This window comes from Oncorhynchus nerka, linkage group LG13, assembly GCF_034236695.1.
Source record: "Oncorhynchus nerka isolate Pitt River linkage group LG13, Oner_Uvic_2.0, whole genome shotgun sequence".
NCBI lineage: Eukaryota > Metazoa > Chordata > Actinopteri > Salmoniformes > Salmonidae > Oncorhynchus > Oncorhynchus nerka.
In genome coordinates this window covers 31,692,617-31,717,700 of record NC_088408.1, presented here as the reverse complement: position 1 = coordinate 31,717,700, position 25,084 = coordinate 31,692,617, and the positions used below count along the sequence as shown (strand labels likewise).

Here is a 25,084-nt window from a genome sequence, read left to right as displayed (position 1 = left end):
TATGAAGTCATTGATCTTCAGGTCGGAAAGTTGGAGTTTGAGGAAAAGATGCCCGAGTTTCCCATTTAGAATTCCGAGGTCGATGACCTTTAAAAAAAAAATCCCAGTCGTTTTTGCCGAGTGGCCAGTTGTTTTGAACGCAGCATGAGCTGGTACGAACGGAGACAGACCCACAGTCCCCTCCCGAATTAATCGTGGGGGACAATAACTGACATCCACATAGTGGCGCACTGAGGTTGTTTATTAGCCCCCATAAACGTCTCACTCCAAAATCCCGTTATTCCCCTTTTTTTGCAAGGGGTACTTGCTATCAAAAAATCGAGGGGGTGTGGCCTGGTATGTTATGTACGTCTCCACGTAGTTGAGAAACGCTTTGCGTCAGTGTTGTAGCTTTGCGTCAGTGTTGAAGCAGAGACGGGGATCCCAGCGGCACGTTGTCGCTGTATGAGACAACTGCAGTCTCACAGAAGCGAAAACCATATACTTTCCCCCCCGTCTTTTCTTTCATTAGAATTTCGTAAAAGGTGGCTCGATGCACTCGATCATGTAGGATAAATACTTTTTACATTTTAATTTTTCTTTTTTTTTTATACTATACTGGATGTAACTACGAGCCTCTTTCATACCGCGGCGTTCCATTGATATTATTTTGTGGCATATTTAAGTGCGAACTTTCTGAAAACCATTGCAAGATAAGTCAGCAGTTAAATAACTTATTTGAAGCCCTTGACGAAGACCCTGTTCTGTGACAGTACTGTGACTGAATCATGAGGTGAGTAATGATCTAAGTCTTGATTAAAAACATTGAAGCAAACATGATGCGAACATTTTATATTACATTCACACAGGTAACTTTTTGAGAGGCTATATGTCCAACAAACTTTCCAACCGGATGCGATCAAATGCATGTTATTCAATAGGTTATTTGGTCGTTTAAATATAGGAAAAATTGTATTCTATTCTGCATATACAGCAAATTGCAGTGCAGCAATGTCGATGTGGATCTTGTCTCGTTGAATGTAAAATACCAAGGCATGCAGTGCGCAATTGTTTTATAAGTGGCTGCTACAGAACTGACTGAAAAACACATTTGTTTTGTATTTCAAACTGTTTCACACCTCCACACGCCTCCAGAAAGAAACATTTGTCCAGTTGTTGCAATCAATGCAGTAACGGTTAGGAGCAATAACCGCAAGTTGAATGGTTAAACCGAGGCTAATTGACCAGTGTACTTTAAGTCAACATGAATGTCAATTTGATCATAGCAATTTCCCATGCATATTGACAAAAAAGACCCGTGGAAATGTTGCTAGGGTTGTATTCTACGTGCAATGGGCTTTAATTCATTGTGGATTTTTTTCCGCTGGTTAGACATTTTGGGATTATTCACGACGATAATGAATATAATTTATTTGATGTCACATTAATTCAAACATCCGTTTTTTTCGTTGATGTTGACAATTGCACAGGGGTATGACGGTTTATTACGCAGGGCTTACGCACTAACTGACTTGTGCCTAAAAAAAATACATGTATTTGCATTGAACACTTTTAATATCACACAATTCAAAACCTGTATTTAATATGTATGATGATTTCATTCTTAACGTTTTATTGGTCCTCTAAGGTCGTTCATCCACCTATGTCACACTTGACTTGCTGATGATGACCACTGCACTTAGGTGTCCCATGTCGCTGCAGTGCAGGTGTGTAGTTTACTGTGACCCCCGGATGAAACAAACATCTCAGATGTGCACGTTATAGTATACAATATTTACTCTTCCTCTATTTAAATGGGTTATGTTGCCGATACAGATGTTTATAAATATAACAGCTTTGTGGCTGTTTGAAAAGGGCTCTCGTTGCGTTGCAACGCACTCATCATAGTGTAGTGGAGGGTGTTGTCTGTGGGCTAGGGAGAGTTCAGATGTCAAGGCTTGGTCAACAGGCAGAGGGTGAAACACTAGGGTGACCCCTAGTCAGATCCATTACTCAATATGGCGGGGGCGTGGGGCGGATGAGGCCCCTCGAGAGAAAGGCCTAAATGAGGCCAGCTGCTGGCATCTCTCCACTAGACCAAGCCTCATCTAACAATGACTCTGGCTGCTCCAAGGATCTCCAGCGCTGCTGCAATTCTCAAATATATATATATTTTTATCCATCTTGCTGATTGGTGATCACATTACTTATTGGAAATAGTAAATCACTAGGTTTCCATCCAATTGGTGACAGATTTTCATGCGAATATTCTCAAATCTGCATAAAACAATATGCACATATTACCATCAAACTGGCTATTTGCGGATGAAAGACTGCGTGATGACGTAGTGCACACAAAAAAATAACTTTTGAAGTTAACTTCTAATGTGCCGAATAAAAATAAAACAACGTTAAATGGGTGTCCATCACATTGTCAACTCTACTGATGGTTTTGTCACAACTGTTGCGTTATATAGCACGTGCGCTCTAACCAACAGCTCACAGATACAGTGCGAGTAGGCTACCTACATGAGATTATGGGTAAGAGCGAGATTATTTTTATTTGTCAAACAGCAGCCAAGCATCAATCGTCATGTCACTAGAATAAGACCCCCAATATTTATGGGAAAGCAGCATCAAACTCATCACCATGCACTTTCACCCTGCTGTGAAGTTCATCACAAGTGGTGTAATCTGTAGCCTAATAAACTGCATGGTTTCCCGGGTCATAGTGGGAGGACAACACAATATATCACCGCGTGACTCCAAGTTTACTTTGATATCAATATTTGAGCATAAAGGCGTTTCCACGGCCGTTTCTTGCATAATTCATTTTACAGACACAAAAAGATCCCACCATGTCGAACGAACAAATTCTCTGTTGACATTTAGAAAATTGTTTCCGCATTTCCTTTTTCCTAAAAAAAAAAGGTTGACTTTTTTCATGCGTCAAGTAATTCATCCGCATGGAATGGTTGGATGGAGACCTGGTCAGTGATAGTAAATGGTGGGTGAAATTGAAGTATTGTTTTGATTCATTAGACAACAAAGATCAGTGTCAAAAGGGGGGCTAGGCTATTAGATGTGCCTGGTGGGTTTGTTCAACAGGTGTGAGGTGGTTGCTTGGGTTGACTGCTAGGCCAAGTTGCTGGCCTGACTGACTCATGACCATTTGTTGGTCGGGACAGACAGACAGCATGGGAGTTGTCTTTCTCCATGTCAACTGATCAGTCACTATAAGCCCAAAGACCTGTCAACATAAGACCCCTTTCCTATGTCAGTGATGAAACCTGAACGGTCTGTTCCTTTAAAATTCCTCCCCCATGATGTTCTAAAATAGAGCCCCCAGTCAGTTATGCATCATGGGAAGTGAAGCACTTGACGTTTTATCGCTCCTGGTTTCACGGTGAAGCAGCAGGCTGTGATGTGTCACAGTAACAACCTCTGACAGCCTTTTCCTTTTGAGGAGCCTGTTACATTTACACGGATCCTGAGAAATAACAGCTGTGGAAATGCTGCTGGTATTTTTTTGTTTACATTTCTTGTTCAGGTTTTCCTGATGACTGCCACAATTGTATTCAGCCTCTGGATTCTGAACGGACTGGAGTAACCCTCCGAATAAAAAATCATTTAGTCCAAGTTTGTCTTGAGCCTAGCGATGCAAGTGGCTCATCAGACAGCAGTCAATAGGGATGAAGTGTGTGTGTGTCCACAGTCAGCCGTGAGTGAGCGGGAAACCCGGGCGTAATCCCAGATAGTGTGACCATGCAGTAATAATTGGACGTAATTTGTCTGTTTCATTTGCTAGGGGACTGTCATAAAACGGTGGCATGAGTCTTCGGAATAGGATGTGAGGAAGAAGTTATGGTGCTCCAATGATTTATTTTGTCAATTTTCTCCGATTCTATCATCCACCCGACCCTCCACCCTCTGATCTCTGCTTTTCTCATCCCCCTCTACCTCCAGCTCTCTATCTGACAGTCCATCCCTTATCGCTCAAATTTCTCCTCTGTTCACCGATAAACTGCAAACCAGCCTTTCTGTAAGCATTTTTTTTTGGGGGGGGGGCTCTATCTGATGTCATTGCAGAGGAGTTTCATCTTTCACTCTGTGCACTTCACTTATCTCTGAGTGATTGTTCGTCCAAGCAAAGTGGACCCAGGAGAGAACTAATCACCACAGTGTTTCATCTCCCAGGATTAGGGCTGATTTACAGGAGACAAGTGATTTTGTGCTCAGATATGGTTACGTAATGTTTAATCCACTGACTGCGGTAAAACATTTTCGTCTGGTGTGTTTCCCCTCCTACCTGTTGTGTGTGAATCTAAGTTTAACTGGGTGTAAGTAAGCTGCTCTGTCTTTGTGTGTGTGCGTGTGTGTACACATTTTACTATACTTGTGAGTACCAGAAATCCTCACAAGAATACCAAACCAACTCAAATTCAGAGAAGTGAGGACATTATGCCAATTTGTAAGTCGCTCTGGATAAGAGCGTCTGCTAAATGACTTAAATGTAAATGTAATGCCAGTTCTCAATTGTAAAAAGCTTATTTTAGTGTTAAGGTTAGAATTAGGGTTAGTGTCGGAGGAAACACCTGGCGACCTAGTCAGCGTCTCTCTCTGAGCTCTCTCTCTCTTTCCTCGCTCGCTCTCTCTTTCCACGCTCGCTCTCTCTCTCTTTCCTCGCTCGCTCTCTCTTTCCACGCTCGCTCTCTTTCCACGCTCGCTCTCTTTCCTCGATCGCTCTCTCTCTGAGCTCGCTCGCTCGCTCTCTCTCTCTCTGGGCTCGCTCGCTCTCTCTCTCTGGGCTCGCTCGCTCTCTCTCTCTGGGCTCGCTCGCTCTCTCTCTGGGCTCGCTCGCTCTCTCTCTCTGGGCTCGCTCTCTCTCTCTCTCTGACCTCGCTTGCTCGCTCTCTCTGGGCTCGCTCGCTCTCTCTCTCTGAGCTCGCTCGCTCTCTCTCTGATCTCGCTCGCTCTCTCTCTGAGCTCGCTCGCTCTCTCTCTGAGCTCGCTCGCTCTCTCTCTCTCAGCTCTTGCTCGCTCTCTCTCAGCTCTCTCTCTCTCTCAGCTCTCTCTCTCTCTCAGCTCTCTCTCTCTCTCAGCTCTCTCTCTCTCTCAGCTCTCTCGCTCTCTCTCTGAGCTCGCTCCCTCTCTCTCTGAGCTCGCTCCCTCTCTCTCTCTCGCTCTCTCTCTCTCTCTCTCTCTCTCTCTGCATACTGGGAGTGATTGGTGCATGATTAACGTTATTATTTTTGTTGTGGTAGAATTAAGTATTTTGTTTTTCGTATCGAAATTACCCTGATTTTGACGGGGATGGCAGCCCGAATGGGGATGCCGTCCCTGTCACTTCGGCACGGCTTTAGGTGTGTTACTGAAGCTGCTGTCACGGTGGAGGAGTTTCTGGTCGCCGTCGGAGAGAAGGTAGGATATGAGAATATTGCTTATGCATCCCGGATGAATAAAGCTGTGGTGGTATTTCTTAAAGAAGAGTATCTGGTAGATCGTATGGTTGAGCATGGCGTACTTCTTAAAGGAATGTTTATTCAAGTTACGCCGCTTTTTTCCCCGTCAACAAGGGTAACGATTTCAAATGTACCACCGTTTATTCGAAATGAGCTATTGGAGCGCGAGTTATTGCGCTTTGGGAAGTTCGCCAGTTCAATTAAGGTTGTCCCGTTGGGTTGCAAACACCCGGCGTTGAAACAGGTAATGTCATTTCGGCGACAGGTGTTTATGTTTTTGGACTCACCGGAGCAGACTTTAGAGTTATCGTTTAAAATCAAGTATGACAATAGATTGTATATGGCTTATGCTAGTACGGGTAGTCAACGGTGTTTTGAGTGTGGGGATGTTGGTCATAAGCGACATGCTTGCCCGAAAAGGGAGAAGGCAGAGGGAGGGGCACAGGTGGTCATCGTAACGCCTGGGCCCGCTGATGTAGGGAGAGGTGGTCTGACAGCGGTAGAGCAGCCACAAGCACCTGTTGCTGAGGAACAAGTTATCCTTGTTGAGGGCACGGGGTTGCAACTTGTATTAGAAGGTAATGTTATGCTACAGAAAAGTATTGTTGTAGAAGGTAAGGATGTATCTGAAGAGCCAGTTCCTCAGACTGGTGAGCAGGTGCCCAGTATGAGTGCTGGGGTAAAGGAGGGGGTTCATGTGGAGCTAGGCTCCCAGGGAGTGGAGGAGATGCCCACTACGAGTGCTGGGGTTCATGTAGAGCTAGGCTCCCAGGTAGTGGAGGAGTTGCCCACTACGAGTAATGAGTTACAGGAGCGTTTTCATGTGGAGCTAGGCTCCCAGGTAGTGGAGGAGTTGCCCACTACGAGTAATGAGTTACAGGAGGGTTTTCATGTGGAGCTAGGCTCCCAGGTAGTGGAGGAGTTGCCCAATACGAGTAATGAGGTACAGGAGGGTTTTCATGTGGAGCTAGGCTCCCAGGTAGTGGAGGAGTTGCCCAATACGAGTAATGAGGCACAGGAGGGTTTTCATGTGGAGCTAGGCTCCCAGGTAGTGGAGGAGATGCCCACTACGAGTAATGAGTTACAGGAGGGTTTTCATGTGGAGCTAGGCTCCCAGGTAGTGGAGGAGATGCCCACTACGAGTAATGAGGTACAGGAGGGTTTTCATGTGGAGCTAGGCTCCCAGGTAGTGGAGGAGATGCCCACTACGAGTAATGAGGCACAGGAGGGTTTTCATGTGGAGCTAAGCTCCCAGGTAGTGGAGGAGATGCCCACTACGAGTAATGAGGTACAGGAGGGTTTTCATGTGGAGCTAAGCTCCCAGGTAGTGGAGGAGATGCCCACTACGAGTGATGAGGTACAGGAGGGTTTTCATGTGGAGCTAGGCTCCCAGTTAGTGGAGAAGATGCCCACTATGAGTGATGAGGTACAGGAGGGTTTTCATGTGGAGCTAGGCTCCCAGGTAGTGGAGGAGATGCCCACTACGAGTAATGAGGTACAGGAGGGGTTTCATGTGGAGCTAAGCTCCCAGGTAGTGGAGGAGATGCCCACTATGAGTGATGAGGTACAGGAGGGTTTTCATGTGGAGCTAGGCTCCCAGGTAGTGGAGGAGATGCCCACTACGAGTGCTGGGGTTCATGTGGAGCTAGGCTCCCAGGTAGTGGAGGAGATGCCCACTATGAGTGATGAGGTACAGGAGGGTTTTCATGTGGAGCTAAGCTCCCAGGTAGTGGAGGAGATGCCCACTACGAGTGCTGGGGTTCATGTGGAGCTAGGCTCCCAGGTAGTGGAGGAGATGCCCACTACGAGTGCTGGGGTTCATGTGGAGCTAGGCTCCCAGGTAGTGGAGGAGATGCCCACTATGAGTGATGAGGTACAGGAGGGTTTTCATGTGGAGCTAAGCTCCCAGGTAGTGGAGGAGATGCCCACTACGAGTGCTGGGGTTCATGTGGAGCTAGGCTCCCAGGTAGTGGAGGAGATGCCCACTATGAGTGATGAGGTACAGGAGGGTTTTCATGTGGAGCTAAGCTCCCAGGTAGTGGAGGAGATGCCCACTATGAGTGATGAGGTACAGGAGGGTTTTCATGTGGAGCTAGGCTCCCAGGTAGTGGAGGAGATGCCCACTACGAGTGATGAGGTACAGGAGGGTTTTCATGTGGAGCTAGGCTCCCAGGTAGTGGAGGAGATGCCCACTATGAGTGATGAGGTACAGGAGGGTTTTCATGTGGAGCTAGGCTCCCAGGTAGTGGAGGAGATGCCCACTACGAGTGCTGGGGTTCATGTGGAGCTAGGCTCCCAGGTAGTGGAGGAGATGCCCACTATGAGTAGTGATGTTCAGGTGGGGCTAGTCTCCCAGGTAGTGGAGGAGATGCCTGGTACGAGTGATGAGGTGCAAGTGGGGAGTGTTGAAAGGGATGTGGTAGAGGGGAGTCAGTTGTCTGTGGTCTCAGCTGAGGAGGATCAAGAGAAGGATATGGATATCTCTTTAGATATGACAGCTGCTGGTGAGGACTCAGTTTATGATCTAGAGGAGGTAAATTAGTTTCTGGGTCAGACTTTTGGGAAATCTGTCAAATTGGCAGATTATTTTGATGTTGATAAGTTTGTGAGGTCAGCTGTGATGTTACAGAAGACGGTGGGGTTAGACCAATTGAGTGAGAAGAAGCGGTTTCGCTTGAGGAAATGTATTACTGCTGTTGCAGCAGCAAAAGGTGGTGGGAAACGTGTTCAGGTTAAGAGAAGAAAAATAAATAATGATGATGATCATGCTTCATAGGGTGTCTTTTTTCTCGTTTGTTTCTCTGTGGGCTCTTCTGCTTTTCTTTTCTCTTTTCTATATGGAAGTACTAAGGGTAGGTTCTCTTAATATTAATGGGGGAAGGGACAGGAATAAGAGGGCTTGGGTATTAGAAGTAATAAAACAGAAAAGGCTTAATGTAGTTTTCCTACAGGAGACACATAGTGATGAGGAAAATGAGGGACAGCATATACTCAGTCATGGTACTAATTTCAGTGCTGGGGTGGCAATCTTGTTTTCCTCAGGCTTAGGGGCGACTGTGGTATCTACAACAGAGATTGTCAAGGGTGGGGTTTTATTGGTCAAGGTGGATGTTATGTTTTTATTTTTTTTTTTTTTTATGTTTATGCTCCTAATGAGGGTACAGAGCGTATTGCTGTTTTTGATCAAATAAAGGAAACCTTAAGACAGTGTGATCAAGAGGGGTGTATGGTTTTAGGGGGTGACTGGAATTGTACAGTGGATTTTACTGTTGATCGCACCGCTGAAGAACCTCAACCTGCGGTCAGCCACTTGCCTGTCTGGCCTATTAAATGAGTTTGAGCTTTCTGATGTGTGGAGAGTAAGGAATGCAAAAGTTAGGCAGTACACATGGCTAAAAATTAATGAAGGTCGTGTCAGTGCAGCAAGGTTAGACAGGTTATATGTATCTGAGCAATACTGTAGTAGGGTTGGAAAGTGTGCCATTACTCCTGTGGGATTTTCTGATCATCATATTGTTTCTGTTGATATTCACTTGTCCTGTCCACGAAGGTCATCACCTTACTGGTATTTTAATGTTAAATTGTTACATGATGTCATGTTTTGTGACAGGTTTTTGTTGTTTTGGGAAAAATGTAGGGTTATAAAGGGGAATTTTGAGTCCTTGAGACAATGGTGGGAGGTTGGGAAGGCCCAAATACGAGTATTTTGTCAACAGTATACTGCTCTGTCTCAAATTGTAGTTAAAGAGACTAAATCAAGTCTATTGAATTGAAGCTGCTCACTCAGAACGACCCTGGACTAGTCATGAACTTACAGGACAAGAGACATGAACTGAGGTCGTTTCTGCATGAAAGAGTGAAGGGTGCCTTGATTAGGTCTCGTTTCGCTTCCCTCAAGGATATGGATGCTCCTAGTGCTTTTTTAAAAACCTAGGACAGTTGAAATTTCAACGTAAATAGATGGTCTGCCTTCGTCTCCCTGATGGGAAGGTGACCACGAATTATATTGAAATGCGTCAACATGCCGTGGATTTCTACTCGTCCCTTTATAAGGCGGAGGATTGTGACTCTCTGTGTACTGAACAGTTGTTACATGGTCTTCCTCAATTGGGACCTGAACAGAGAGTCGCATTGGACGCTGACATTACACTGCAGGAGCTGTCCACAGCAGTTATGCAGCTCTCAACAGGCCGAGCCCCTGGCATCGATGGTTTACCATCTGAATTTTATAAGCACTTTAGGGGGTCTATTGGGGAGGATATTTATGAAGTGCTGTGTGAATCTTTTCATGAGGGTTCTCTTCCTGTATCTTGTCAACGTGCGGTGCTTTCACTGTTGCCAAAAAAGGGGGATTTGGCTCATAAAAAATTGGAGACCTGTTGCTTTGCTGTGCGCAGAATACAAAATTGTTTCTAAATGTCTCTCAAACAGGTTGAAAGAGTATCTGGGATTGTTGATCTACAAGGACCAGTCCTACTGTGTACCTGATCGCTCTATTGTTGACAACTTGTTTATGATAAGAGATGTTTTAGACATTTGTAAACTGTCTGATGTAAATGTGGGTTTACTTTCGTTGGATCAGGAGAAGGCTTTTGATCGTGTGGACCATCAGTACTTGTTTAAAACAATCAAAGCCTTTGGGTTTTGGGGATGTTTTTCTGTCTTGGGTGAATTTACTGTATGCTGGAGCCTCGTGTATGGTGAAGGTGGGAGGTGGTTTGAGTTGCCCCATCCCTGTCGAAAGGGGCATCAGGCAGGGATGCCCAATTTCAGGGCAGTTATATAGTCTGGCGATTGAACCAATGCTTTGTTTTTTAAGAGGGAAGCTTACTGGTTTCTCTGTGCCAGGTGTAATGAAGGGTCCCACGATAGCACTGTCTGCGTATGCAGATGACGTGATAGTTTTTATTATAGGGGGTGAGGATGTTAAGGTTCTCTCAAACACTTTAAAGGTGTATGAGGGGGCCTCCTCAGCTAGACTCAATTGGGGAAAGAGTGAAGCGCTGTGGGCAGGTCAGCTTCAGATGGGGTTCACTCCACGGTTACCAGGGGGGCTTCAGTGGAGCAGAGATGGAATGAAGACTTTGGGGGTTTTTCTAGGCTCCGATATCTTTCAGAAAAAGAACTGGGAGGGTGTAGTGGAGAAAGTGTGTGCCAGACTGTCAAGGTGGAAATGGGTGTTGCCCCAGCTGTCTTATAGGGGACGGGTCCTGGTAGCTAATAATCTTGCTGCTTCTACCCTGTGGCACAGACTAATCATTTTACAGCCACCAAGGGGTCTGATATCAGAGCTTCAGAGAACCCTTGTCAATTTCTTCTGGTCTGGACAACACTGGATTAAAGCTGCAGCCCTGTACCTGCCACTGCACGAGGGTGGGCAAGGCCTGGTGAACATTTCCTCTAGGATCACGGCTTTCCGGCTCCAAGCAGCCCAGAGATTGTTGTACAGAGACTGTTCTAGCTGGGTTGAAACAGCCTACACGTTGATGAGGAGAGCGGGTTGTTTGGGCTTAGACAGGCATCTTTTCCTCTTAAAGCTGGAGGGGGGTGATTTGACTGGCCTGACTCCATTTTATGAGTCTGTTATGCAGGCTTGGAGAGTCTTTGTCAAGTCCCGTAAGGCCTGCGCGCCACCAGGGATGTGGCTTTTTGAAGAGCCTCTTTTTCACAACACTGCCATCCAGTCCCGTGTTCTGGGTTCAGCTAGCCTACGTTCATGCCTGTTAGGCGTGGGGTGTACCAAGCTGGGTCATCTGATGCGGAGCAGGAGCAGATCGTTGGAGGAGCTGGGAGAAAGAGCGGGGATCCGATCATCTCGCCTACTGAGGAAGGTCGTCGATGAGGTCTGCGACTCCTTGCCAGTGCTTCATCTGCAGTATGTGACTGACACTTCCAATTCTGATCGGTGGAAGGAGGGTCTGGATTATGTGTTCCCTGCACTGTTTGTTAGTGCTGCGATGGGGGCATTTGAAGAGGACGTGGGGATGCTGCTTTCCTTCGATACCCCGGAGCTGGGGGAGTTCAAGGAGGTGGGAAAGAAGGCCATGTACAGAATATGTGTAAAGGTGTCCCATGCCTCTTCCCTGGAAGGGGTAAAATCGACGAGGTGGGCGGATGTGCTTGGTCCAGGTGCCTCTCCAAAAGGCTGTTGGCGATCATTATATAAACTGTCTATTGAAAAGAGGACAGCTGACCTCCAATGGAGGATAATACATGGAGCTATAGCCACCAACATACATCTGGTACACCTGGATCCTACTGTTGGGGAGGGGTGTCCATTCTGCATCTGGTACACCTGGACCCTACTGTTGGGGAGGGGTGTCCATTCTGCATCTGGTACACCTGGACCCTACTGTTGGGGAGGGGTGTCCATTCTGCATCTGGTACACCTGGACCCTACTGTTGGGGAGGGGTGTCCATTCTGCATCTGGTACACCTGGACCCTACTGTTGGGGAGGGCTGTCCATTCTGTGCAGAGTCTGAAACTCTGGCACATCTGTTTTTACTGTGTCCCAGGTTGGTTGGGATGATTGAACTGATCACTGATTGGTTCTCAACTTTGGGAGAGGTTTTCTCTTCCCAACTGTATATATTTGGGCCAAAATACAGGTTCAGTCAAAAGGGTGTAGTTGTGTTGCTTAATTTTGTGTTAGGGGCAGCAAAATTAGCGATATGGAAGACTCGAAAGAATAGCATTCGGGGACAGGGGTCTGTGGATGTGGTGGGAATGCTGGAGGGAATGTTGGCAGTGAGACTAAGGGTTGAGTTTGCCTATTATAAACTTGTCAACAATATCGATCTGTTTTTGAGTATATGGGGTATTCAGAGGCTGTTGTGTGTAGTTACTGTGGAGGAGGAATTGGAGTTGTGTTTTTAATTGATGTGTAACTGTGGTTTTGTATGAGTATTTATTGTGTGGTGGGCCCCCAGACCCAATAAAGAGTATTTAAAACTCAAAAAAACTCTCTCGCTCTCTCTCTCTGAGCTCGCTCGCTCTCTCTCTCTGAGCTCTCTGAGCTCTCTCTCTCTGAGCTCGCTCTCACTCTCTCTGAGCTCGCTCTCACTCTCTCTGAGCTCGCTCTCTCTCTCTGAGCTCGCTCTCTCTCTCTGAGCTCGCTCTCTCTCTCTGAGCTCGCTCTCTCTCTCTCTGAGCTCGCTCGCTCGCTCTCTCTCTCTCTGAGCTCGCTCGCTCTCTCTCTCTGAGCTCTCTGAGCTCTCTGAGCTCTCTCTCTCTGAGCTCGCTCTCACTCTCTCTGAGCTCGCTCTCACTCTCTCTGAGCTCGCTCTCTCTCTCTGAGCTCGCTCTCTCTCTCTGAGCTCGCTCGCTCTCTCTCTGAATTCGCTCTCTCGCTCGATCTCTCTCTCTGAGCTCGCTCTCTGAGCTCTCTCGGCCTCGCTCTCTTTGAGCTCTCTCTCTCTCTCTCTCTCTCACTCTGAGATCGCTCGCTCCTTCTCTCTCTCTGAGCTTGATCTCTCTCTGAGATCGCTCGCTCCTTCTCTCTCTCTCTGAGCTCGCTCGCTCTCTCTCTGAGATCGCTCTCTCGCTCTCTCTCTCTCTCTGAGCTCGCTCGCTCTCTCTCTCTCTCTGAGCTCGATCTCTCTCAGCTCTCTCTCTGAGCTCGATCTCTCTCAGCTCTCTCTCTGAGCTCGCTCGCAAGCTCTCTCTCTGAGCTCGCTCGCTCTCTCTCTCTGAGCTCTCTGAGCTCTCTGAGCTCTCTCTCTCTGAGCTCGCTCTCACTCTCTCTGAGCTCGCTCTCACTCTCTCTGAGCTCGCTCTCTCTCTCTGAGCTCGCTCGCTCTCTCTCTGAATTCGCTCTCTCGCTCGATCTCTCTCTCTGAGCTCGCTCTCTGAGCTCTCTCGGCCTCGCTCTCTTTGAGCTCTCTCTCTCTCTCTCTCTCTCACACTCTGAGATCGCTCGCTCCTTCTCTCTCTCTGAGCTTGATCTCTCTCTGAGATCGCTCGCTCCTTCTCTCTCTCTGAGCTCGCTCGCTCTCTCTCTGAGATCGCTCTCTCGCTCTCTCTCTCTCTCTGAGCTCGCTCGCTCTCTCTCTCTCTCTGAGCTCGATCTCTCTCAGCTCTCTGAGCTCGCTCGCTCTCTCTCTCTGAGCTCGCTCGCTCTCTCTCTGAGCTCGCTCGCTCTCTCTCTGAGCTCGCTCGCTCTCTCTCTGAGCTCGCTCTCTGAGCTCTCTCTCTGAGCTGCTCTCTCTCTCTCTCAGCTCTCTCTCTCTCTCTCTGCTCGCTCGATCTCTCTCTCTGAGCTCTCTCTGAGCTCTCTCTCTCTCTCTCTCTCTCTCTCTCGGAGCTCGCTCGCTCTCTCTCTCTCTCTCTCTCTCTGGGCTAGCTAGCTCTCTCTCTCTGGGCTAGCTAGCTCTCTCTCTCTGAGCTCGCTCGCTCTCTCTCTCTGAGCTCGCTCGCTCTCTCTCTCTGACATCGCTCACTCTCTCTCTTGAGCTCGCTCTCTCTCTCTCTGAGCTCGCTCGCTCTCTCTCTCACTTCTCTCGCTCGCTCTCTCTCTCACTTCTCGCTCGCCCTCTCTCACTTCTCGCTCGCTCACTCTCTGAGCTTGCTCGCTCGCTCTCTTTCTCTGAGCTCGCTCTCTTGCTCTCTCTCAGCTCGCTCTCTTTCTCTGAGCTCGCTCTCTTGCTCTCTCTCAGCTCGCTCTCTCTCTCTCTCTCTCTCTCTGAGCTCGCTCGCTCTCTCTCTCTGAGCTCGCTCGCTCTCTCTCTCTGAGCTCGCTCGCTCTCTCTCTCTGAGCCTGCTCGCTCTCTCTCAGCTCGCTCGCTCGCGCTCTCTCTCTGAGCTCGCTCGCTCTCTCTCTCACTTCTCGCTCGCTCTCTCTCTCTCTGAATTCACTCGCTCTCTGAGTTCTCTCTCTCACTGAGTTCGCTCTCTCTCTGAGCTTGCTCGCTCCTCTCTCTCTGAGCTCGCTCGCTCTCTCTCTCTCTGCGCTCGCTCGCTCTCTCTCTCTCTGCGCTCGCTCGCTCTCTCTCTCACTTCTCGCTCGCTCTCTCTCTCTCTGAATTCGCTCTCTCTCTGAGTTCTCTCTCTCACTGAGCTCGCTCTCTCTCTGAGCTCGCTCGCTCTCTCTCTCTCTGCGCTCGCTCGCTCTCTCTCTCTGCGCTCGCTCGCTCTCTCTCTCACTGCTCGCTCGCTCTCTCTCTCTCTGAATTCGCTCTCTCTCTTTGAGCTCGCTCGCTCTCTCTCTCTGAGCTCGCTCGCGCTCTCTCTCTGAGCTTGCTCGCTCTCTCTCTGAGCTCGCTCGCTCTCTCTCTGAGCTCGCTCGCTCTCTCTCTGAGCTCGCTCGCTCGCTCTCTCTGAGCTCGCTCGCTCTCTCTCTCTCTGAGCTCGCTCACTCTCTCTCTCTCAGCTCTCTCTCTCTCTGAGCTCGCTCGATCTCTCTCTCTGAGCTCGCTCTCTCTCTCTCTCGGAGCTCGCTCGCTCTCTCTCTCTCTCTCTCTGGGCTAGCTAGCTCTCTCTCTCTGGGCTAGCTAGCTCTCTCTCTCTGAGCTAGCTAGCTCTCTCTCTCTGAGCTCGCTCGCTCTCTCTCTCTGACATCGCTCACTCTCTCTCTTTGAGCTCGCTCTCTCTCTTTGAGCTCGCTCTCTCTCTCTGAGCTCGCTCGCTCTCTCTCTCACTTCTCGCTCGCCCTCTCTCACTTCTCGCTCGCTCACTCTCTGAGCTCGCTCGCTCTCTTTCTCTTAGCTCGCTCTCTTGCTCTCTCTCAGCTCGCTCTCTCTCTCTCTCTCTCTGGGCTAGCTAGCTCTCTCTCTCTGGGCTAGCTAGCTCTCTCTCTCTGAGCTAGCTAGCTCTCTCTCTCTGAGCTCGCTCGCTCTCTCTCTCTGAGCCTGCTCGCTCTCTCTCAGCTCGCTCGCTCGCGCTCTCTCTCTGAGCTCGCTCGCTCTCTCTCTCACTTCTCGCTCGCTCTCTCTCTCTCTCTGAATTCACTCGCTCTCTCTCTCTCTGAGTTCTCTCTCTCTGAGCTTGCTCGCTCCTCTCTCTCTGAGCTTGCTCGCTCCTCTCTCTCTGAGCTTGCTCGCTCCTCTCTCTCTGAGCTCGCTCGCTCTCTCTCTGCGCTCGCTCGCTCTCTCTCTCACTTCTCGCTCGCTCTCTCTCTCTCTGAATTCGCTCTCTCTCTCTCTGAGCTCTCTCTCTCTGAGCTCGCTCTCTCTCACTTCTCGCACGCTCTCTATCAGAGCTTGCTCGCTCGCTCTCTCTCTCTCTCTCTGGGCTAGCTAGCTCTCTCTCTCTGGGCTAGCTAGCTCTCTCTCTCTGAGCTAGCTAGCTCTCTCTCTCTGAGCTCGCTCGCTCTCTCTCTCTGACATCGCTCACTCTCTCTCTTTGAGCTCGCTCTCTCTCTCTGAGCTCGCTCGCTCTCTCTCTCACTTCTCGCTCGCCCTCTCTCACTTCTCGCTCGCTCACTCTCTGAGCTCGCTCGCTCGCTCTCTTTCTCTGAGCTCGCTCTCTTGCTCTCTCTCAGCTCGCTCTCTCTCTCTCTCTCTCTCTCTCTCTGAGCTCGCTCGCTCTCTCTCTCTGAGCCTGCTCGCTCTCTCTCAGCTCGCTCGCTCGCGCTCTCTCTCTGAGCTCGCTCGCTCTCTCTCTCACTTCTCGCTCGCTCTCTCTCTCTCTCTGAATTCACTCGCTCTCTCTCTCTCTGAGTTCTCTCTCTGAGCTTGCTCGCTCCTCTCTCTCTGAGCTTGCTCGCTCCTCTCTCTCTGAGCTCGCTCGCTCTCTCTCTGCGCTCGCTCGCTCTCTCTCTCACTTCTCGCTCGCTCTCTCTCTCTCTGAATTCGCTCTCTCTCTCTCTGAGCTCTCTCTCTCTGAGCTCGCTCTCTCTCACTTCTCGCACGCTCTCTATCAGAGCTTGCTCGCTCGCTCTCTCTCTCTGAGCTCGCTCGCTTGCTCTCTCTCTCTGAGCTTGCTCACTCTCCCTGAGCTTGCTCGCTCTCTCTCTCTGAGCTCGCTCACTCTCTGAGCTCACTCTCCCTCTCTCTCTGAGCTCACACTCCCTCTCTCTCTGAGCTCGCTCGCACGCGCTCTCTCTCTGAGCTCTCTCTCTCTCTCTCTGAGCTCTCTCTCTCTCTCAGCTCACTCGCTCGCTCGCTCTCTCTCTCAGCTCGCTCGCTCTCACGCTCTCTCTCAGCTCGCTCTCTCTCTGAGCTCGCTCTCTATCTCTGAGCTCACTCGCTCTCTCTCTGATCTCGCTTGCTCTCTCTCTGAACTCGCTCGCTCTCTTTTAGCTCGCTCGCGCGCTCTCTCTCTCTCTGAGCTCGCGCGCTCTCTCTCTGGTCTCTCTCTCTCTCTGGGCTCTCTCTGAGAGGCCTGTGGTGTAAATGGTATCCTAAATGTAAATTATAAAATAAGCAGACCACAAATTTCAATTGGATATGTGTCGACAGCAACCTTTGGAAAATCCCGATGTTAGGTACTATATTTATTGAATATTATATGAGTCCTCTAAATTCAAATGGCCAATTTTGGAAGCAACCAATTAACTTAATTTCACAGACATCCAATTATATTTCAACCAAATAATGTTTCAGGAATGCTAATATTATTAGTGTTCTAACTACAGAAACGATTTCAGAGCAATCTGAGATGGTGGGTGTCATGACTGGCTGAAATGACATGGAATGACCCCCCCCCCCCGTCAGTTGACTCTTAATCATGTGACCCCTCGCTCTGTCCAAATGCACCTAGGGCTAGAATCACTGCAGTACCCATGCGTCTGGAGCTGTGCACTCTGCAATACTCTGCTACAATTTTCTGTGTGTTATTGTGCTTGTGTGTGCATCTGTGTTAGCAAACCCTTTGCATAACTCTGCATAATATTCTGGGTTCTGGGTGCTTGGACATGTGTCTGTGTCTTTTCTCCCTTTTTCAGTTGAAGCTCATTTGGGAGAGACTCATCAGCAGCACAGCATTGAGACTAGCCTGCTGCACGGCCCTGCCACTACATATGGAGACATTTAAAACGTAAAGTTGTCATTTGTGAGGAGCTTAGGGCCAGTATGGGAAGGGGGCGGATGTATCTGTGCTTGTATGGAGGAGGACACGGATGAATATACAGACCCGGAACACATTGGAAACAGCATTATTGAAGCCTCCTCTCTCTTCGCTCACAGTGCCTTCAGAATGTATTCACACCCCTTGACTTTTTTACAGCCTGGATTTAAAATGGATTACATTTAGATTTAGTTTGTGTCACTGGCCTATACACAATACCCCATAATGTCAAAGTGGAACTATGTTTTTCAAAAATGTTACTAATTAATTAAACATGAAAAGCTGAAATGTCTTTAGGCAATAAGTATTCATGACAAGCCTAAATACACTACATGTTAATGTTTTTAAATGTACAGTGCCTTCGGAAAGTATTCAGTCCACTTGACTTTCACATTTTGTTATGTTACAGCCTTATTCTAAAATGAAAAAAAAATAATATATATATATCCTCAGCAATCTATACACAATATCCCATAACGACAAAGCAAAAACAGGTTTTTAGACATTTTTGCAAATGTATTCAAAATAAAAAACGGATACCTTATTTACATAAGTATTCAGACCCTTTGCCATGAGACTCGCTCCACCAATCAGGTCTTGATGGTAGAGTGGCCAGGCGGAAGCCACTCCTCAGTAAAAGGCACATGACAGCCTGCTTGGAGTTTGCCAAAAGGTACCTAAAGACTCTCAGACCATGAGAAACAAGATTTTCTGGTCTGATGAAACCAAGATTGAACTCTTTGGCCTGAATGCCAAGCGTCACATTTGGAGAAAACCTGGCACCATCCCTACAGTGAACCGTGGTGGTGGCAGCATGCTGTGGGGATGTTTTTCAGCGGCAGGGACTGGGAAGATCGAGGCAAAGATGAACGGAGCAAAGTACAGAGATCCTTTATGAAAACAAGTTTCTAAATGTCCTTGAGTGTCCCAGCATGATCGGACATCTCTGGAGAGACCTGAAAATAGCTGTGCAGCAACGCTCCCCATCCAACCTGACAGAGCTTGAGAGGATCTGCAGAGAAGAATGGGAGAAACCCCCAAAAACAGGTGTGCCAAGCTTGTAGCGTCATACCCAAGAAGACTTGATGCTGCCAAAGGTGCTTCAACAAAGTACTGATTAAAGGGTCTGAATAATTATGTAAATGTCATATATCAGTTTTTTTTAATGTTTTAAATCGGCAAAAATATATAAACTTGTTTTTGCTTTGTCATTATGGGGTATTATGTGTAGATTGAATCAATTTTAGAATAAGGCTGTAACCTAAAAAAATGTGGAAAAGTCAAGGGGTCTGAATACTTTCTGAAGGCACTATGTGTGTGTGTGTGCATCTATCAGTTACACATGTCAGTACATACACACAACAAGTAGGTCACATGGGGGAGAGGCGTAATGAGGTGTTGCTTTATTTGTAGTTTTAAACCAGGTTTCCTGTTCTCTTGCTCTATAGAAGATGGAAGGGAGTTCCATGCACTCATGGCTCTGTATAATACTGTATGTTTCCTTGAATTGGTTCTGGACCTGGGGACTGTGAAAAGACCCCTGGTGGCATGTCTGGTGGGATAAGTGTGTGTCAGTTCTGGGTGTAAGTTGACTATGCAAACAATTTGGAATTTTCAACACATTGTTTCTTATAAAAACAAAAAGTGACACATTGTCTCTCCTCAACGCTGAGCCAAAAGAGACTGGCATGCATAGTATTTATACCAGCCCTCTGATTACAATGAAGAGCAAGACGTGCTGCTCTGTTCTGGACCAGCTGCAGCTTAACTAGGTCCTCCTTTGCAGCACTTGACCATATGACTGGACAATAATCAAGATAAGATAAAACTAGAGCCTGCAGGACATTCATTACCAGATTCAGCTGTCTAGAACTTAAGGAATGATTTGTGCCAAATACTTGTCACGCCCCGGCCATAGAGAGGTTTTTTATTCTATATTTTGGTTAGGCCAGGGTGTGACTAGGGTGTGTATTCTATGTCCTTTTTTCTATGTTTTGTATTTCTATGTCTTGGCCTGGTATGGTTCTCAATCAGGGACAGCTGTCTATCGTTGTCTCTGATTGAGAACCATACTGAGGTACCCTTTTCCCCCACCTGTTTTGTGGGAAGTTAATTTAGTCTTTGTTCAGGGCACATAGCCCAAAGCTTCACGGTTTGGTTTTTGTTCTTCGTTTTGTCGGCGTCATTTTTAAATAAAGTTCAAATGTACGCTTACCATGCTGTACCTTGGTCCAGTCCTTCAGCCAGCCGTGACAATGCTCTTAGTTGGAGAGATGTTCAGGACCAGTTTATTACTTGCCACCCATTCCTAAACAGACTGCCACTTTATGGTGTGTAGATGGGTGAGAAAACACAGCAGTTTAATCCATTTTGAATTCAGGCTGTAATGCAACAAAATGTGCAAATAGTCAAAGGGGTGTGAATACTTTCTGAAGGCACTATATGTCTTCATGAATTGTCGGTGTTGTGGCCAACATAAAAAAAATGGTCATGGCTATAGGAACATTTGTGTTAACTATGGAGTGAGCAGAGTGCGTTGATCCACACGCACAGAGACAGACCAGCAGTTTAGCTCAGTAACTTAATACAGCCTTGATTGACCTCCTATGCGTGTGTGCAGTCTTCCATGCTGAGCGCATTGAATAGTTCATGCAGAACGTCTTGCCGAGGGCACCGGCAGGACGCTCCCGCCAGAGTTGAACCTGTCCTCTATGTACGGAGAACGCTTTCTAATGATCCATTATCAAAACTAAGCACGCATCAGGTCCCTATTGTGGAGAGAGAGTTTGTTGTTGGCGAATGTGTAGGGGTTAAATAACACTTGCTTTAGCTAAACTACGTCATAATATGACATTACAGCCCGATTGTTTGGAGACTTTTAGCCAACACTTCCATAGATGTTGTTTCAGAGCTGGAGCAGTCGTTATCACTGACTACTGTAGCTCTGAAGAGAGCCACTCGGCCCGAGTCTGACTGAAACAAACTCGCACACTTCACCTGACCTTTTGTACAGCTGGGGATCTCATTATCCACACTGCACCACTGCACCTCCCGTCCCTCTGCCAGTGTCTGTTTAAATGTGACAAGATGTTTCAGTCCCTTGGCCAAGGCTATGTGATTAAATCCTTGCTCTGTTAAGGGGCTCTGTGTCAATGTGAGATCTGACACTAGCTTTTATTCCCCTAAGATTATTTTTCAGCAGCTGTGGCAGTTGGTGGTGGGGGGGGGGGTTCTGTTTGATATTAAGAACACAAAATTTTCCATGGCAAAATGCGTAGAACTGCAGGAAATGAGCCTTCATTCTGCAGTATTTCCCTTTGACTCCATGGAAAAATGTATAGAATTGCAGGAAATGAGCCTTCATTCTGCAGTATTTCCCTTTGACTCCATGGAAAAATGTATAGAATTGCAGTAACCCAGCTGTCCCAGTGAGCCAAGAGAATAGAGCGGGATGGAGAGAGCCATGTGACGCTCCACAGGGAACCCCTAATCACCACCGGGTCAGGATAATCAAAGTGCCTACTAACACACTGCCATACGACACTACTGCTGCTCAACATGCAGGACGTGAAAGATATTTGGGTTCTCAAGCCCAGTTCTCATTATATGATTTTTTTCATTTTGTTTTTACCAGTATTGTATTATCATTTGATCGTCATTCAGATATCAGTTCAGCCTTTTCTATATCCAGTAAAAAAACAGTCTATTCTTCCAGTTGGGTTGAAGTGACTTAATATCCAACATATAACTTCCCTGAATGAATGGTCAATCCTGTTGTCACAAAGCTGAATGAGAGGCTCTGCGCAACAGGGGTGTGTCAGTGAAAGTGTGTGACACACGACCTTCTACTAGCCCACAGCAGCTGACAGCAGATTCTCAACCCTTTTAGCCTCTGACCTTCTAAATCGCTCATGAGGACAAGATGCTGGTCTGGCTGTTGTCATTCTATGATTCAGCTTTCTATGGAAAAACCTGTCCGAATGTTGAAGAACGGATAGAAATTCTCTGTCACGATCGAGATCTTATTGAGTAAAGGCATTCCATTCATACTCTACCCTTTTTTCCCCTGGTATGTATAACACATTACCCACGAGGCCTTGCTTTAAATAGCCAATGTTGGTTCTGTGTAATGATACTTTGGCAGGTGCAGATCACTGTGTATAGGGCTATTCAACACCAGCATAGACAGAAAATGTTTTTGCTATCTGTGATTTTTCTGTCAATTCTCACACACTTCATTGGGAGGAAGGATGTTTGACATGCTTTTTACATTTTCTATCATTTTTTGGTTAAGAAAATCATTAGTAAAGTGGCCACTTCAGGCCCCTTTTAGACCTATACATGTCTCCTGTAAGACCCTATGACCTGCGAACTGTACATGATACAGACAATCATACTCCTTATCTTGTGCTCTAACCTAATGGAGTTTGTCTAGATTCTGAAATACAAATTCACGTTTAATTTATTCACCATTACAAATATCTCAAAAGTACTCTTTGATTTTGTTCATTTTTTTTCATTTGGAACAATATACTCGACAAGTACATCACATTTCCAGAGTGGGCTCTCTGCTATTTCTGAAGTTCTGATCCATTTGATGAGCACCGCCATTACAGTGAATGGTACATGGATTCAAAGGGAACTCTGCTGGTGGTTGGTTGAATGTGCAACCCTAAAATAGGGCTGTGATTGGTTAATGACCTATAATGTCAATTTCTACATAAAATAGGTCGTATCATGAAAAGTACTTGAGAGCCACTCTGGAAATTTGACGTGTTTCAAGAGTATATTGTTCCAAACAATATGTATAAAAATAAACAAAATCTAAAATGGTATTTTTGAGATTATTGTTAAAGTTGAATAAATGAATGTGAAATTGACTTCAGAATCTAGACATTCTCCATATTTTAGAGCATACTATGAGGAGTATAATGACACCAAGATGTCTGTAACATTCTCCATATTTTAGAGCATACTATAAGGAGTATAATGACACCAAGATGTTGTCTGTAACGTTCTCCATATTTTAGAGCACACTATAAGGAGTATAATGACACCAATATGTTGTCTGTAACATTCTCCATATTTTAGAGCACACTATAAGGAGTATAATGACACCAAGATGTTGTCTGTAACATTCTCCATATTTTAGAGCACACTATAAGGAGTATAATGACACCAAGATGTTGTCTGTAACATTCTCCATATTTTAGAGCACACTATAAGGAGTATAATGACACCAGAATGTTGTCTGTAACATTCTCCATATTTTAGAGCACACTATAAGGAGTATAATGACACCAAGATGTCTGTAACATTCTCCATATTTTAGGGCATACTATAAGGAGTATAATGACACCAAGATGTCTGTAACATTCTCCATATTTTAGAGCACACTATAAGGAGTATAATGACACCAAGATGTTGTCTGTAACATTCTCCATATTTTAGAGCACACTATAAGGAGTATAATGACACCAAGATGTTGTCTGTAACATTCTCCATATTTTAGAGCACACTATAAGGAGTATAATGACACCAAGATGTTGTCTGTAACATTCTCCATATTTTAGAGCACACTATAAGGAGTATAATGACACCAAGATGTCTGTAACATTCTCCATATTTTAGAGCACACTATAAGGAGTATAATGACACCAAGATGTCTGTAACATTCTCCATATTTTAGAGCACACTATAAGGAGTATAATGACACCAAGATGTCTGTAACATTCTCCATATTTTAGAGCACACTATAAGGAGTATAATGACACCAAGATGTTGTCTGTAACATTCTCCATATTTTAGAGCAGACTATAAGGAGTATAATGACACCAAGATGTCTGTAACATTCTCCATATTTTAGAGCACACTATAAGGAGTATAATGACACCAAGATGTTGTCTGTAACATTCTCCATATTTTAGAGCACACTATAAGGAGTATAATGACACCAAGATGTCTGTAACATTCTCCATATTTTAGAGCACACTATAAGGAGTATAATGACACCAAGATGTTGTCTGTAACATTCTCCATATTTTAGAGCACACTATACGGAGTATAATGACACCAAGATGTCTGTAACATTCTCCATATTTTAGAGCATACTATACGGAGTATAATGACACCAAGATGTTGTCTGTAACATTCTCCATATTTTAGAGCACACTATAAGGAGTATAATGACACCAAGATGTCTGTAACATTCTCCATATTTTAGAGCACACTATAAGGAGTATAATGACACCAAGATGTCTGTAACATTCTCCATATTTTAGAGCACACTATAAGGAGTATAATGACACCAAGATGTCTGTAACATTCTCCATATTTTAGAGCACACTATAAGGAGTATAATGACACCAAGATGTCTGTAACATTCTCCATATTTTAGAGCACACTATAAGGAGTATAATGACACCAAGATGTCTGTAACATTCTCCATATTTTAGAGCACACTATAAGGAGTATAATGACACCAAGATGTCTGTAACATTCTCCATATTTTAGAGCACACTATAAGGAGTATAATGACACCAAGATGTTGTCTGTAACATTCTCCATATTTTAGAGCATACTATAAGGAGTATAATGACACCAAGATGTTGTCTGTAACATTCTCCATATTTTAGAGCACACTATAAGGAGTATAATGACACCAAGATGTTGTCTGTAACATTCTCCATATTTTAGAGCACACTATAAGGAGTATAATGACACCAAGATGTTGTCTGTAACATTCTCCATATTTTAGAGCACACTATAAGGAGTATAATGACACCAAGATGTCTGTAACATTCTCCATATTTTAGAGCACACTATAAGGAGTATAATGACACCAAGATGTTGTCTGTAACATTCTCCATATTTTAGAGCATACTATAAGGAGTATAATGACACCAAGATGTTGTCTGTAACATTCTCCATATTTTAGAGCACACTATAAGGAGTATAATGACACCAAGATGTTGTCTGTAACATTCTCCATATTTTAGAGCACACTATAAGGAGTATAATGACACCAAGATGTTGTCTGTAACATTCTCCATATTTTAGAGCACACTATAAGGAGTATAATGACACCAAGATGTTGTCTGTAACATTCTCCATATTTTAGAGCACACTATAAGGAGTATAATGACACCAAGATGTCTGTAACATTCTCCATATTTTAGAGCACACTATAAGGAGTATAATGACACCAAGATGTCTGTAACATTCTCCATATTTTAGAGCACACTATAAGGAGTATAATGACACCAAGATGTTGTCTGTAACATTCTCCATATTTTAGAGCATACTATAAGGAGTATAATGACACCAAGATGTTGTCTGTAACATTCTCCATATTTTAGAGCACACTATAAGGAGTATAATGACACCAAGATGTTGTCTGTAACATTCTCCATATTTTAGAGCATACTATAAGGAGTATAATGACACCAAGATGTTGTCTGTAACATTCTCCATATTTTAGAGCACACTATAAGGAGTATAATGACACCAAGATGTCTGTAACATTCTCCATATTTTAGAGCACACTATAAGGAGTATAATGACACCAAGATGTTGTCTGTAACATTCTCCATATTTTAGAGCACACTATAAGGAGTATAATGACACCAAGATGTTGTCT

At 45.7% G+C, this 25,084-nt stretch overlaps 1 pseudogene; it reads left to right on the top strand.

Annotated features, from left to right (window-relative positions):
• The first annotated feature begins 391 nt into the window (after window positions 1–391).
• The window catches only part of LOC115140408 (protein enabled homolog), a 184,013-nt pseudogene continuing 159,320 nt past the window's right edge, over window positions 392–25,084 (top strand).